Source organism: Bubalus bubalis, chromosome 8 (assembly GCF_019923935.1).
Source record: "Bubalus bubalis isolate 160015118507 breed Murrah chromosome 8, NDDB_SH_1, whole genome shotgun sequence".
Lineage (NCBI taxonomy): Eukaryota > Metazoa > Chordata > Mammalia > Artiodactyla > Bovidae > Bubalus > Bubalus bubalis.
In genome coordinates, this window is record NC_059164.1 from 10,155,479 (window position 1) to 10,171,168 (window position 15,690).

Sequence of the window (15,690 nt, forward strand, 5' to 3'; positions counted from 1 at the left end):
CAATATGTGCTACTGGTTTTGCTTCTCTGGAGAACCTTGCCTAACACAAACAGTTTGCAAAAATTAACTGATGCTCTGCTCTCCATACTCAGTTTTATTCCCCTGGCTTGTCTCATTGCTCAGATTCCCTGTGAGGCCAGGTTCCAGTTCTTCAGCAATCCTTCTCATCTATCCTGTGTCTCTCTCCTCATGCTGCCTCTCTAACTACCCAGACAGTGCTTCTCCGATTCTTTATTAGGCTGTTTCCCCCTTAAGGAGGAGGATTTCAATCTAGCTGTCCTCGCCCTTGAAATTGTAATACTACAGATATACTGCATGAGTGTATGTATATCTGTGCCCTATACATAAACAAGGGCATCAAAGGTCATCAGGGAACTGCAAATTCAAACAATGAAATACACACCTATTAGAGTGGCCGAAATCCGCTAACACCACCAAACGCTAGTGAGGATGTTAGAGCAACAGGAACTCTCGTTTATTGCTAGTGGGAATGCAAAATGGTGCAGCCACTTTGGAAGACACTTTGGTGGTCTCTTACAAAACTAAACCTTCCCTTACCATATGATCCAGCAATCACATTCCTTGGTATTTACCCAGAGGAGTTGAAAACTTGTGTCTACACAAACACCTGTACACAAAAGCTTATAGCAGCTTTGTTTATAAATGCCGAAGCTTGGAAGCAACCAAGATATCCTTTAGTATGGTGAATGGATAAATAAACTGGTACAACCAGACAATAGAATCTTCATTCAGTGCTGAAAAGAAGTGAGCTGTCAAGCAATAAAAAGATATGAAGGAAACTTAAATGCATATTACTTAGTGAAAGTAGTTAATCTGAACAGGCTACATACTATATGATTCCAATTATATTGTATTCTGGAAAAGGCAAAACTTTGGAGACAGCAAAAAGATCAGTGTTTGCCAGGAGTTTGGGAGGAGTGAGGAATAAATTGGTGGAGCATAGGGGATTTTTTATGACAACTAAATTATTCTATATGACACTATAATGGTTGATATATGCCATTACATACATATTTGCCAAAACCCATAGAAGATACAACACCAAGACTGAACCATAAGCTGAACTACGGAGTGTGGGTGATGATGTGTTAATGTAAGTTCATCAATTGTAACAAATGTGCTACCCTGGTGAGGGATGTTGATAGTGGGGGAGGTTGTATTAATATATATGTGAGGGCAGAGGGTAGTTGGGAAATCTCTGTATCTTCTCAATTTTGCTATGAACCGAAAACTGCTCTAAACATGAGGTCTATTTTAAAGAAAGGCCTGATTTTTTTTTCTTTTTCTTTTTTTTTTTTTTGCTTCTAAGAAGCAGTTTTTACTCCTTGGAGGTAAGTTGAGAATGCATGACCTAGATCTGCGTGTACTGTTTGCCTGGATTCCTCCTTACTTCACCCACCCTGCTGGTTCAGTCCTGCTATTGCATATGAATTTCTTGGGCCAACTGTTTCCTCAAACAGTCCTGTAGAAAACGGAACCAGTTATGTCTGTCCACCTGAGGGGGTAGACTCTGCCAGTGAATTCTGATGTTGTCCAGCTCCTCCTCTTCTTCTGAGCTCTAAGATCTCAGTCTGGTTCTTCAACCATCAGCGCTTTCCTGCTGGGAGTCAGCCTCTGAATAATTCTGGGATGTGACCTGTCTCACTGGTGGTCATGATCTATATTTGAGAGGAATTCTTTGCTATAGATTGGGGGAAGTTCCTTCTCCCTTCCAGGCCTTCTTTTAAACTCTGTTGGAGTGAGATTTTGTTATCTTTAAAAAATTATTTCAATAATTCAAAGACTGAGGATCCCTTTAAGAGTGTTCAAAGTTAAGCTCCCTGGATACTATCTGATCAGGGTTTCTCTTTTAACTCATTTGGGGTCCTTATGCACTAATAAAATTATTATAATTGAGCAAGCACAGAAAAATTGGTCATGATCTAGAAATGCTCTATAGAATAGCTCATGCTTTAATTCCATGCTCTTGTTTTTATATAAAATTTCTCTTAGGAACAAAACCTCCAAAAGTTTTACATTTGATCATGTTCCTCTTTCTCTTAGATGAAGGAAGTATTACAATACCAAGAAGCCTCTTAGCTCATGAGACAGGATTTTTGCAAGCATCCGGAATACATTACCCTTGTTGTTACTGATTCAGAGTAATTAGGACTGAGAGTCATTTGGGGGCGGGGAGTGTTTTTTGTTATTGTTTAAAAACTTTTAGGGCTTCCCTTGTGGCTCAGTTGGTAAAGAATCAGCCTGCAGTGCAGGAGACCTGGGTTCAATCCTTGGGTTGGGAAGATCCCCTGGAGAGGGGAACAGTTACCCACTCTAGTATTCTGGCCTGGAGAATTCCATGGACTAAGCAAGAGAGTTCCAGAAAAACATCTATTTCTACTTTATTGACTATGCCACAGCCTTTGATTGTGTGGATCACAATAAACTGTGGAAAATTCTGAAAGAGATGGGAATACCAGACCACCTGACTGCCTCTTGAGAAACCTATATGCAGGTCAGGAAACAACAGTTAGAACTGGACATGGAACAAGACTGGTTCCAAATAGGAAAAGGAGTATGTCAAGGCTGTATATTGTCACCCTGCTTATTTAACTTCTATGCAGAGTACATCATGAGAAATGCTGGGCTGGAAGAAGCACAAGCTGGAATCAAGATTGCCGGGAGAAATATCAATAACCTCAGATAAGCAGATGACACCACCCTTATGGCAGAAAGTGAAGAGGAACTAAAAAGCCTCTTGATGAAAGTGAAAGAGGAGAGTGAAAAAGTTGGCTTAAAGCTCAACACTCAGAAAACTAAGATCATGGCATCTGGTCCCATCACTTCATGGGAAATAGATGGGGAAACAGTGGAAACAGTGTCAGACTTCATTTTTCTGGGCTCCAAAATCACTGCAGATGGTGACTGTAGCCATGAAATTAAAAGACACTTACTCCTTGGAAGGAAAGTTATGACCAACCTAGATAGCATATGAAAAAGCAGAGACATTACTTTGCCAACAAAGGTCCATCTAGTCAAAGCTATGGTTTTTCCAGTGGTCATGTATGGATGTGAGAGTTGGATTGTGAAGAAAGCTGAGTGCTGAAGAATTGATGCTTTTGAACTGTAGTGTTGGAGAAGACTCTTGAGAGTCCCTTGGACTGCAAGGAGATCCAACCAGTCCATTCTAAAGGAGATCAGTCCTGGGTGTTCATTGGAAGGACTGATGCTAAAGCTGAAACTCCAATACTTTGTCCACTTCATGTGAAGAGTTGACTCATTGGAAAAGACTCTGATGCTGGAAGGGATTGGGGGCAGGAGAAGGACGACAGAGGATGAGATGGCTGGATGGCATCACGGACTCGATGGACGTGAGTTTGAGTGAACTCCGGGAGTTGATGATGGACAGGGAGACCTGGCATGCTGTGATTCATGGGGTCGCAAAGAGTCGGACATGACTGAGCGACTGAACTGAACCGAAAAACTTTTAAAAACATGTATTCATTTGTTCTTGGCTGTGCTGAGTCTTTGCTGTGGCACGTGGGCTTTCTTAGTCGTGGTGTGCAGGTTTCTCACTGTGTGGCTTCCCTTGTTGCAGAGCATGGTCTCTAGGGCACGAGGGCTTAGCAGCTGTGTCTCACTGGCTCTAGAGTGTGGGCTCAGTAGTTGGCGGTGCAGGGGCTTAGTTACCCCACGGCATGTGGAGTGTCCCTGGACCAGGGATCAAACCCGTGTTCCCTGCATTGGCAGGTAGATTCTTAACCACTGGACCACCAGGGAAGTCCTAGTATTTTTAAGACAGTAATATTTATAGTATATTTTTCTAATTAAAAGACTAATATGTGTCTAATTAAAAAATCAGAAACATCTAGGAAAAAAAAAAGAAAAACAAGATCTACCTGACTTCTATCCCTTGTTCACAGTTATTAACATTTTTGGTATACAATCTCACTCTTTTATAATCTCTCAGCAAAATATTTGCCAACAGAAGCATGTGTCATAATATTTTGTTCTCCCACTCATCAAACTATAGCTTCTGTTTCCTCACATCATGAACTAGAGTTTCACAGCACAATTTCTTTGGAAAATTTTAAATACAAAGTCAACAGGACAGCATAATGAACACTGTATCCATCACTCAGCTTCAGAGCGATTGACTTTCTGCTGTTCTCCCTCTCTTTTTTACATTCAGTTACTCTTATTTCAGCTATACTTAATGAGTGAAGTCGCTCAGTCAGTGTCCGACTCTTTGCGACCCCGTGGACTGTAGCCCACCAGGCTCCTCCGTCCATGGGATTCTCCAGGCAAGAATACTGGAGTGGGCTGCCATTTGCCCTGAGATAAAACTGGAGTGCACATATATTAAATGTAAAATTTTAACAAACCACCCCAATCTAGACACAGAACATTTCTGTCACCCCCATCCCTTCTCAGTCACTACTAACCCCCTCCAGAGGAAACCATTCTTAGGTGGCACTAGTGGTAAAGAACCCTCTTGCCAATGCAGAAGATATAAGACACATGGGTTTGATCCCTGGGTCAGGAAGATCCCCTGGAGGAGGGCATGGCAACCCACTCTAGTTCTCTTGCCTGGAGAATCCCATGGACAGAGGAGCCTGGCAGGCTACAGTCCACAGGTCACAGAGTCAGACACTACTGAAGTGACTTGGCACACTCACAGACACACACACACACACACACACACACACACAGATTAGCTTAACCTTATCTGAGAATTGAAATACTAGAATCATATAGAATATATTCCTCTGTGACTGGCTTCTTTATTCAGTATAATGTCATTGAGATTGGTCTAAATGTTGCCTGCCTCCATAGCTTCTTTCTTTTTATTGTTGAATAGTACTCTGTTTTATTAACATGCCACATTTTGTTTATCCAATTTTCTTTTAATAGACATTTGAGCTATTTCCATTTTTGGCAGTCACGCAGAAAGCTGCTATGACTATTTCTGCACAAATCTTATGCAGACATGTATGTTCACTTCTCTTAGGTAAACAGCCCTGGCAAGGAATTGCTTGATCAAATATCAATAGCTGCGTGTTTAACTTTTTAAGAAACTGTCAAGCCTTCATCCAAACTCATACCAGAAGCAATACTCTTCAAGGCATGGTGAGTCTTCACATCAGATCCCTCTCTCAGTCAAAGTGAAATCAGGAACTGGTGTAATCTCACCCGGTAAGTTTAGGAATAAAGAAATAATGATACTCAGCATATCCATATCAAGAGTCTGAGACTGCCAAATATCACAATTTTACCCTACCACATCTGTGAGTAAAAAGTGTTTTAGTTTAACTGGTACCCAAACTATATGTACCCAACTATATATAACTGCCTAATATGTTCTCACCATCTTGCTGCTGCTGCTGCTGCTTGCTAAGTCGCTTCAGTCGTGTCCTGACTCTGTGCGACCCCATAGACGGCAGCCCACCAGGCTCGCCATCCCTGGGATTTTCCAGGCAAGAACACTGGAGTGGGTTGCCATTTCCTTCTCAAATGCATGAAAGTGAAGTCACTCAATCATGTCTGACTCTTTGCGACCCCATGGACTGCAGCCTACCAGGCTCCTCTGTCCATGGGGTTTTCCAGTCAAGAGTATTGGAGTGGGGTGCCATCGTCTTCTCTGTCTCACTGTCTTAGGAAGGGTCAAATGTGACACTCAATGTTTATATTTTTATGATAGCTACAAGAAGCATCATTTCAGAACTTATAAGATGAGCCAGTAGAGTCAATCTGCTTTATATATATTGAGTGGACAGATGGAAAGTTAATACAAGTAGTTGAAAGAACAAAATAAAATGACATTATGGATATTATGTCCTACCAGGCAGCTCTTGCTCCTTTGCACACAATGAATATCTTTTAAATAATAGGAGACCATATGGATATTTCCTATTAACTCTCTATTTCTTACTAATTTCTTCTTTGTGGATGGACTTATAAATTGTGTGCTTGTGTGCCATGACTCATTTGAATGCCGCTTTCCATCTTTCTAAGACTGTAAGAACAAAATTAATCTTCCCATGGCTATTTATATCCAATGCATGTGTTCAGTCTTTTGGACGCATGAGGCTCCTTGAAGAGTCGACCACATTTAGGAAGTGGCTTATATCCTATGAGCAATAGATAATCATTGCCAACTGTCCACTGGAAATGCCCCATTTTCCCACAGAGACTAGGTATGTTTGGACAACATACCCAGTTGTTGGAATAGAGACTGTTCCACATATTGTTTTTTTTTTTTTTTTTTTTAAAAAAAAAGATTGGTTAAACTCAGAGCACACAGGTACACTTTATTTACTCAAGAGGCTTCCCTGGTGGCTCAGATGGTAAAGCGTCTGCCTGCAATGCGGGAGACTCAGGTTCGATTCCTGGGTTGGGAAGATCCCCTGGAGAAGGAAATGGCAACCCACTCCAGTACTCTTGCCTGGAAAATTCCATGGACTGAGGAGCCTGGTAGGCGACAGTCCATGGGGTCGCAAAGAGTCAGGACACGACTGAGCGACTTCACTTCACTCAGCTTTAAGCAGAGACCTCTGATGTCTCTTAAAAAATACCTCCCTGGTGGTCCGGTGGTTAGAACTCTGCACCTTCACTGCTTGGGGTCTGGGTTCTATCCCTGGTCAGGGAGCTAAGATCTCCAAAGCTGCACGGTGCAGCCAAAAAAAATTTTTCTTCCCCTTTGTTCCATGTCTCTTTTTGGTAACTTAAAATACTATTCACTTGATTTAAAATCCCACATTGGGTGTGCATTTCTTATCATAGTTATTTCCACACTAATATACCAGTTATTCCTTCAGAGTGATATCAAGCTTACTGTAAGTTTTTGTCTAAGCCAGTCTGTGTTTATTTAGTCAAGTGTTTTGAGGAAATATTGAGAGTATTGTTAATGCTGGAAAATAGAATGATTGTTCCCTAAAGAATTTGCTGATCCAAATAGTCTGTATTTACCTATCCTTCAGAGGTATTGTGATGTGGTTTCACAGTGATTAGTAGAAGCCAACCATGTTTAAAGATATTCTGGCTCTTAGATAACTCATGCATATTTGGTATTCAGGAATGATATTTATTTTCTCAAATAAAAATAAAAAAAAACGTTCAAATGGTTTGAAGAAACATTCTGGGGTATAATTTTTTTTCAATTTATATTTAACTTAGGTATGAGTAATGAACTAAAAAAAAAAAAACCAACAACTATCTATCCAGTTGTTCATTTCCTTGTTTCCAGTGTGATAATTAGTTTTCCAACTATTGGAAAAATATTGTTTCTCCTTGAAATCATATAAACTGATGTACCTGTAACATATCTAAATGTGCAGGTGAGTATTGGAAAAGGGGTAAACAATAGAGTTTGAGAAAACTAAGGTTATATGTTTAGGAGAAGGAGATTGAAATAGACTATTAGTGAATAAAGGACTTTAAACAAAGACTGAAATGGAGTGATAAAGATAGTAATTTAAATTCAAGAAGGTCTTGGCAAACTTGGTAAAACACACCCATCTTAGATCAACAAAGCAATATCCATTTAGTGCTTCACAAAAATAAATTGCCTTCATGACTGAATAAACAAAATGTGGTATATTCATACAATGGAATTTATTTGACAATAAAAAGAAATGAAATCATGATAACGTAACATGGATGAACCTCGAAAACATTATGCAAAACGAAAGGAGCCATTTACAAATGAACATACGTTGTGTGATTCCATTTATATGAAATGTCCAAAATAGGCAAATCCATAGAGACAGAGAGTAGATTGGTGGTTTCCAAGGGTTGGAGGATAGGGGAAATGGTGACTGACTGCTGATGGGTACAGGATTTTTAAGGGTGTGATGAGAATGTTCTAAAATTGATTGTGCACAACTCTATGGATATACCAAAAACCACTGACTTGTATAACTTAAAAAGAATTTTATAGTCTGTGAATGATCTCATTCTAATAAGAGCCTACTAAGTGCCAGATATGTATCAATAACTTACACTATTCAATTTAATCCTTACCAGATGCTTGCAAACAAAGTTTATTCTCACTTAACAAATGAGAAGACAAAGTTCTAACTCACCTGGGTCACTCACTCAGTGGAAGACTGGCCCTGCTGGGCTTGTATGCTAAGCCTGTCTTCTAAGGACAAGCCTTTTCCATTGGCTGTCCTGCTTCACCATGTTTCCAGAGTTTTCTACTTTAGATCCTCGGTGAGCTCGACTCAGGGGGTCTCTGCATTGTCCTCTGCTCTTTTAACTGCTCTGGCTGTTCCAGCCAGACAGACCTTCCTCTGGAGATGCTCCTATCGTTCTCCGCAGACCTGCCCTGCCCAGGCCTGAGGCACTATCTTCTCTTAGCCAGTGTCTCACAGTAAGCTCCTCTGGGCGCCCCCAAAGACTGTAAAGAAAAGTTCTAGGTTTTCTCTCCTGTTTGAGCCAATGAATATAAGATTTGCCTCTGGCCCGGAACGCTACAAGAAACAGCCCATGAAGGATTTCCTGCTTACAGGCTATTACTTGCCCGGAGAACCGTGTATGCGCACACTGGCATGTATATATGCGTGTGTAACGTGGGGATGGTGGGAGTGATCTTTTTTTTTCGTTACCTAATAGGGAGACAGGCTCTTTCTTGCTTTCTCCTTCATTGTTTGAATTCTCCCAGGAATTCTATCCAGGGAGATGGAATAGAGTGACTGACATCTGTTCTTCCCAAGCCAGTTTTTTTTTTTAATTCTTTGCATTATCTCAAAGCTTCCCCCATTATTCAACAATGAAGACCCTTTATAACATCAACAAATTTCTCAACTGCCCACTCTTATGATGGGAGCTGAGAAGATACATACTGATTTGAAGCTACTGTATATTTGGTAATGCTTTCACATGAATTTTGCACTCTGTCAATTATATGAGCAACTTATATCACTGATCCATATTTGGTCTGGAGTGATATATTGTACTTAATTCAAGGTGACAATAATTTGAGCAAAAAGGTCTTACAGTGCTTTGATATAACTCCTTGGCCCATCACTGTCTTCAACCTTTTTTTCAGCGATGGTTTGTTAATGTTTATACAGAACTTTAATCTAGTTCACTGTTCTGAGGCTTACAAAGTCTTTTCATGAACATTACCTGATCAGGTTTACGTTCTGGAGTGTTGGCATATTTTTTAAACATGAGAGAGCTTTATGTTTGGCAAGACCACACAGTGTAAGTAAAGGGGGTGGGGGGAGTTGTGATCAGGAAAACTATTTCATAATTAAATTATGTCTTCTCTCAGCTAATCTGTTTCACTGTTCATTGTGCATATAGGGCAATCAGACCAGAACCGGTGTTGTCTTGTTTGTTGTTTGCTTTTGCTTTGCTTCTTCAAAAGAAATGCACTTGAAACATCCATGTCTAAAGTGGGTCAAGGGGGAGCTGCTCCTGGAGCTGCGGAGAAGAATTACAGTCTACCTTCTTTATTCTGTTCTGGGAAAGTTTTGAACCCAGAGTTCTCTTTATGAGTACTTACTGTCAGAATCCATTGCCTAAAGTCTTTTATTTTTTCTCTTGGGGAGTGGTGAGCAGGAAGGATTAAACTAGCAGCTTCAGCGGTGAGAACCGTGCCCACCCCCGCCTTTAGGAGACTGGGCCTCAGCAGCCTGAAGGTACTCATGGCTCCAGGAAAGGATGCTCCCAGGCTTGGCTGAGCCCAGCAGGCATATGCTTTGCTTTGATGTTTTTTCGGACTGAAGCTACAAAGCTAGCTAGTTTCATTTTCTAGGACTGTGTTTAACTACATTAAAATTATGTAATTCTTCTCAGAGTCTTTATATAAGCTAATTGTAAAGGAATGCCTTGAGTAAAATGTTGATTAAACTTTGGAGGTTTTCATCTTTAACCAGATGTAAACTTTTGATAGGGCTTCCCTGGCTCAATGGTAAAAAATCCAGGAGATTCAGGTTGATCCCTGGGTTGGGAAGATCCTCTGGAGAAGGAAATGGCAACCCACTCCAGCATTCTTGGCCTGGTAAATCCCATGGACAGAGGAGCCTGGGGAGTTACAGTCCGTGGGGTCGCAAAAGAGTTGGACACGACTTAGCGACTAAACAACAACAGTAACAACAAAAACTTTTGATACCATACTGAGTTACGTCGGACAGAATTTTGCATAGCTGCATGTAGTCACAATTTTCTAAACAGTTTGGTATGCTTGAACTCCTGATCTTTGATCTAAATTTTACTTAGGTCTTCCAGCCTCATCTCCAGAGCCTTCCACCATCAGAAACATTCTGCACCTTGCTTGCTGGAAGGTTTCTTTTTTTTTTTTAAAACAGTGGCATCTGGCGATGTGTATATGAAAACAATGAGATTTCTCAATAGTTTTCGAATCATTTTGTTAGAAATGGCTTATGTACACTTCAAAGTATATTCATTTCCAAAGTTATGCTTTCGTTTTTAGAATTAGTTTTTAAAGATAGCTTTTAAAGAAAGTTGATGAAACAGATATCTCTAATTCTTAGGAACTTACCAGGGCTTATCTGAAAACTCCTCCTTTTCATATCAGCAACTTGAAATAGGTCTCCAAGAGGTTCTTTGATCTCCCACTATTATATGAGCTGCATTTTCTTGTGAATTTACAGGAGTTACATCCCAGAAGGCATCTATGAGGAAGCAGAGGTGTGAGAAGAGAAGACCTGGTCATTGCCCAACTTTACCTGGGATATATTTGTTGAGAATCTATTACATTAAAAAATCACGGCAAAATTAAAATGCAATTGATTGGACTGTTACTAGAAACTGTTTGTGGGATAGATTTTCCCCTTAACTTTTTACTAGAAAATTTTTCAAGTGTAGAAAATTTAAAAGCACATTCTTTTTAAAAAAAATTAATTAATTTATTTTAAGGAGGCTAATTACTTTACAATATTGTGGTGTTTTTTGCCATACATTGACATGAATCAGCCATGGGTATACATGTTTCCCCATCCTGAACCTCCCTCCCACCTCCCTCCCCATCCCATCCCTTGGGGTCATCCCAGTGCACCAGCCCAGAGCACCCTGTCTCAGGCATCAAACTTGGACTGATGATCTATTTCACATATGATAATATACATGTTTCAATGCTATTCTCTCAAATCATCCCACCCTCGCCTTCTCCCACAGAGTCCAAAAGTCTGTTCTTTACATCTGTGTCTCTTTTGCTGTCTCGCATATAGGGTCATCATTACCATCTTTCTAAATTCCATATATATGCGTTAATATACTGTATTGGTGTTTTTCTTTCTGACTTACTTCACTCTGTATAATAGGCTCCAGTTTCATCTACCTCATTAGAACTGATTCAAATGCATTCTTTTTAATAGCTGAGTAATATTCCATTGTGTATATATACTACAACTTTCTTATCCATTCGTCTGCCGATGGACATCTAGGTTGCTTCCATGTCCTGGCTATTGTAAACAGTGCTGCGATGAACTTTGGGGTACACATGTCTCTTTCAATTCTGGTTTCCTTGGTGTGTATGCCCAGCAGTGGGATTGCTGGGTTGTATGGCAGTTCTGCATGGCATCTCTTCCTGTATGTAAATACTTTTAATTAAATAAACATTCAAAATATGTCGCAGGCATACTTTCTCTTTCTCTTCTCCCACATTCTACATTCAGTGTGGAGCAAATGCTATAGGTCGCATCTTCAAAACAGGCATCTGATTACCAGCTACCCGCTCCATTCCTGGTCCAGGTCCCATCATCTCTCTCCTAAATTAAGCAGTGGCTCTCTCACGAGTTTCAGTCTTGCTGTAATTGATCCCTTTGGGGACATCTCAAAATCTCGGCTAGAGTGACCCTTTCCAAACGTACATAACATACTAATATTCTGTTCAGTTCCTCCAGTGGCTTCCCATTTGACTTGCAGTGAACACCGAGCTCCTTATTATGAACTTTATGTGTGCGTGTCAGTTGCTCAGTCGTGTCTGAGTCTTTGTGGCCTCACGGACTGTAGACCACCAGCCTCCTCTGTCCATGCGATTTCCCAGGCTAGAATATTGGAGTAAGGGATCTTCTTGACCCAGGGATTGAACCCATGTCTCTTGGGTTTCCTGCATTGGCAGGTAGATTCTTTACCACTGTGCCGCATGGGAAGCCCAGGCCTCGGATGACCAGGCACCCTATTGCTGCTGCTGCTACTGCTAAGTCACTTCAGTTGTGTCCGACTCTGTGCGACCCCATAGATAGCCTCCCACCAGGCTCCCCCCTCTGATATAACATCTTAGCTTTGTTTTTCTGTCTCTAAATCTGGTACAGCTCTCTGTTGCTCCTCACAGGTGGCATCTGCTCCTGCTTCCAGCACTTCACTTGTTTCCTCTCCCTGGAATATCCTGGACACCAGTAGGGCTCACTTCTTCACTTCCTTCAGGTCTTTATCAAACATCACCTTCTTACAGAGACACTGCTCTGGTAGCCTACTGAATACAATCCCATCTCCTGATGTCTCCTTTCCTTCATCTGGCTTTTAAAAAAAGCTAGATAGGACTTACCACAATCCAGTATTCCATTCCATGTATTTTTACTTATTTACCTTTTTTGTTTTCTGTTCTATCCATTATTCTGTGTCAAGAGTTTTTGTGTGTTTTGTTCACTATTTTCCAGTGCCTGGCATGTGGTAGCTTCTTGACAAAAATTTGGTGAACGAATAACATATTTTCTTAGAGTAGTTAAAAATAATGAATTTTTGAAAATCATTGAGTTAGCAATATCTGGGTCAAGGAATTTTTGCTCATTATACTAGGGCACTTATTTTACTTGGCTTGAATCCCAGACTGAAATCTGGGGAACTTTCTTGACTCTGCTGCCTGTTAGGCCAGACCTAACTCTAGCTTCAATCATCTGGTCACAAAAGAAGAAAAAAAAGTTTAATCAAAAGGAAAAGAAAGTTAGTGTGTTTTCTCCCCCAGTCCTTCTAGGTACCCCAGTTCCATAATACCCCATAAAACTTTTCTGCTGTGTCACTCCCAGTCCCCAAATGAGGCCATTTCCCAAACCAGGCTTCCCCCCACATGGGTCCCTTTTTCTCCTGGGCCCTCAGGGTTGGCACCTCAGCACGTCTGCTATTTTCCCCTGCTGCCTCTGCTCGGGGAAGCTGACCTCCAGAGGAGGCACCTGCCTCTTTCCACAGACGTACTCTGTTAGGGTCTGATGCAATACCTTCTCTTAGCCCAGGTCTGCTTTCAGTAATTTAAACCATCTCCCCTCTCTCTGCATATCCTAAGGACTCAGAGGACAGACTCCAAATTTTCTCTTTTGATTTAACCAGTGACTACAATATTCCAATAAGGCCCAACATTCTGGAAATGAAGCAGCACATCAAGAATTTCCCTCTGGAGCTCAGCCCAGTGCTCTGTGGCAACCTGGATGGGCTGGATGGGTGGGGTGGGTGGGAGCTCAGGATGGAGGGGATATATGTACACTTATGGCCGATTCACGTTGTTACATGGCAGAAACCAACACAACATTGTAAAGCAATTATCCTCCGATTAAAAATAAATTAAAAAAAAAGAAAGAATTTCCTTGATTTTCTTGTGTAATCTGTCCCTTATTTTGATAGTTCTCTCTTTGGCTTCTAAGCCGCCAGTGGCTCCCTGGGTGCGGTGTCTAACATCAGGGATGCTGCAAAGGGAACTTTGTGCCATTTAACAGGCGACAGTTTTCTGTTTCATCTGTTTGTTCAGATTCTGCCTATAGATACCAGGGAAACAGAAATACTTTTCTCACATAAGGTCATTGACATTTAATGCTCAAGTATGGAGTCTTTTCTTCTGTTAAATGTAAACATCAACAATACCTGGTCTCAATCAAATATGCTAAACTCTTTAAAAATATCCGTGGACTGATTATAATTTAAAAAGTTTCTCAGCTCCTCTCTCCCACATGACAGGAGTGGGGGAAAAATAATGATTTTAACCTATTATATTCAGTAATACTTTTAAAGTAGCTTATAGTTCATCAATTTTAAGACCCTATGTATGCATGTGTATATATATATAGTTGGAAATACATAAAGGTCAAAATGACTGGTGTGAACAAATTTTGAGAATGCCTTGACACACTCTTGGTTTCCTAGGGGCCCTCATCTTCCTGTTTTGAAATAATCATGAACACAAATCTTATTAGTAGTAGTAACTAATCATTGACAAAGGAGCTACAGGATGCCATTCTCGAGTGACTCCTCCAGTCTTCTCTCTTGAGGATTAAGAAGTACCAAATCAGCAGAGCTCTTCAGGATGAGAACTGGGGCTCACCCACCCTCATCTCAAGGGATTCTCTGTTGTTGTTAGTTGCTCAGTCGTGTCCTATCTTTGGGACCCCATCGACTGTAGCCCACCAGGCTCCTCTGAACATGGAATTCTCCAGGCAAGAATACTGGAGTGGGTGCCATTCCCTTCTCCAGGGATCTTCCTGACCCAGGGATTGAACCCAAGTCTCCTGCATCACAGGTAGATTCTTTACCACTGAGCCACCAGGGAAGACTAAGGTCCTCAGTAGCATCCCAGATATCATGCCCTGAGGAGTTGTTCTGCTTCACATGACTGAGAGCTGATTGGGGGAGAGACCATACAGAATCCTAGCTGCTGCCCAGGAAGGCTACCTCACACTGTCTTTTGATGGTCTGACAAACTGAAACCACACACAAGCCAAGCTTAGTTTTATTTTCCTAAGCATAAGTTTAAGTTTTCATTTTAATTTTTAAACTAAATTGCTGTATGAGATGGATGTGAAGGAAGCACTTAACCTAAAAAATAGCCTCTGGGGGATGTTATCTTTGATTAAATATTCTGTTGGACTTCTAATAACATCTTAAGTTCTGGAAGGCAGAATTGCACATGACCACAGATTCCTTTACAATCTTTTATGTTAAACTTTCCAAAGGTCTTTTCATTGTTTCTGTATCATTTTTCCCCACTGCCCTACATGACCAGAAACCCGCTCACCACCTTAAGTACACTTAATGATCCATTTCTTTTTAGAAGAACATTTACAAAGATAGTCTTAGTTAAATATACCAATATAGAATTAAAACACTCGTATTTCTACTTTCAATAGTTTTACAAGTAATGGCTTAGGTACAAACACATGTTTTTTTAATTAAAAACTACAGCTGGAGTTTATAAAAATAGCAGTTTCCTCATAAGCATAAAAAAATAAAAGTGTAATGATTGGGAAACTTACCAGGATTTTTCTGAAAACTTCTTCCTCTTATATCAGAAACTTTACATGGTTGATTTTAAATTTTTGCTTTCTTATTCTTCTTCTAACGGGTAGGAGATGTGTGGTTGTAAGAATCCTTTTTAAAAAATAAGGCTTTAAGTTGTGAAGTTTACTTGTCTCCTGAAGCCCTGACCCTGTGCAGAAGCAGAGTGAGGAAGTAGAAATGCAAACAGTTTCAGTTTTGCTTCCGAACATATTTCTTTAGGTTTGTAAAATATTAAATGTATATAAATATATGTGGCTGCGGCTGCTGCTGCTGCTGCTAAGTCACTTCAGTCGTGTCCGACTCTGTGTGACCCCATAGACGGCAGCCCACCAGGCTCCCCCGTCCCTGGGATTCTCCAGGCAAGAACACTGGAGTGGGTTGCCATTTCCTTCTCCAATGCATGGAAGTGAAAAGTAAAGTGAAGTCGCTCAGTCGTGCCCTACTCCTAGCAACCCC

At 40.7% G+C, this 15,690-nt stretch overlaps 1 protein-coding gene across 1 annotated transcript in view; it reads right to left on the reverse strand.

Annotated features, from left to right (window-relative positions):
• The window catches only part of LOC102403665 (sterile alpha motif domain-containing protein 9), a 40,226-nt gene extending 24,750 nt beyond the window's left edge, over positions 1 to 15,476 (reverse strand). Inside the window, exons 1-2 of the mRNA XM_044946430.2 lie at positions 15,210 to 15,476; positions 10,514 to 10,646 (exon numbers count right to left, since the gene is read on the reverse strand). The gene's annotated coding sequence lies outside the window, so the exon portion shown is untranslated. The remainder of the gene's footprint in view (positions 1 to 10,513; positions 10,647 to 15,209) is intronic.
• Between the last annotated feature and the right edge of the window lie 214 nt (positions 15,477 to 15,690).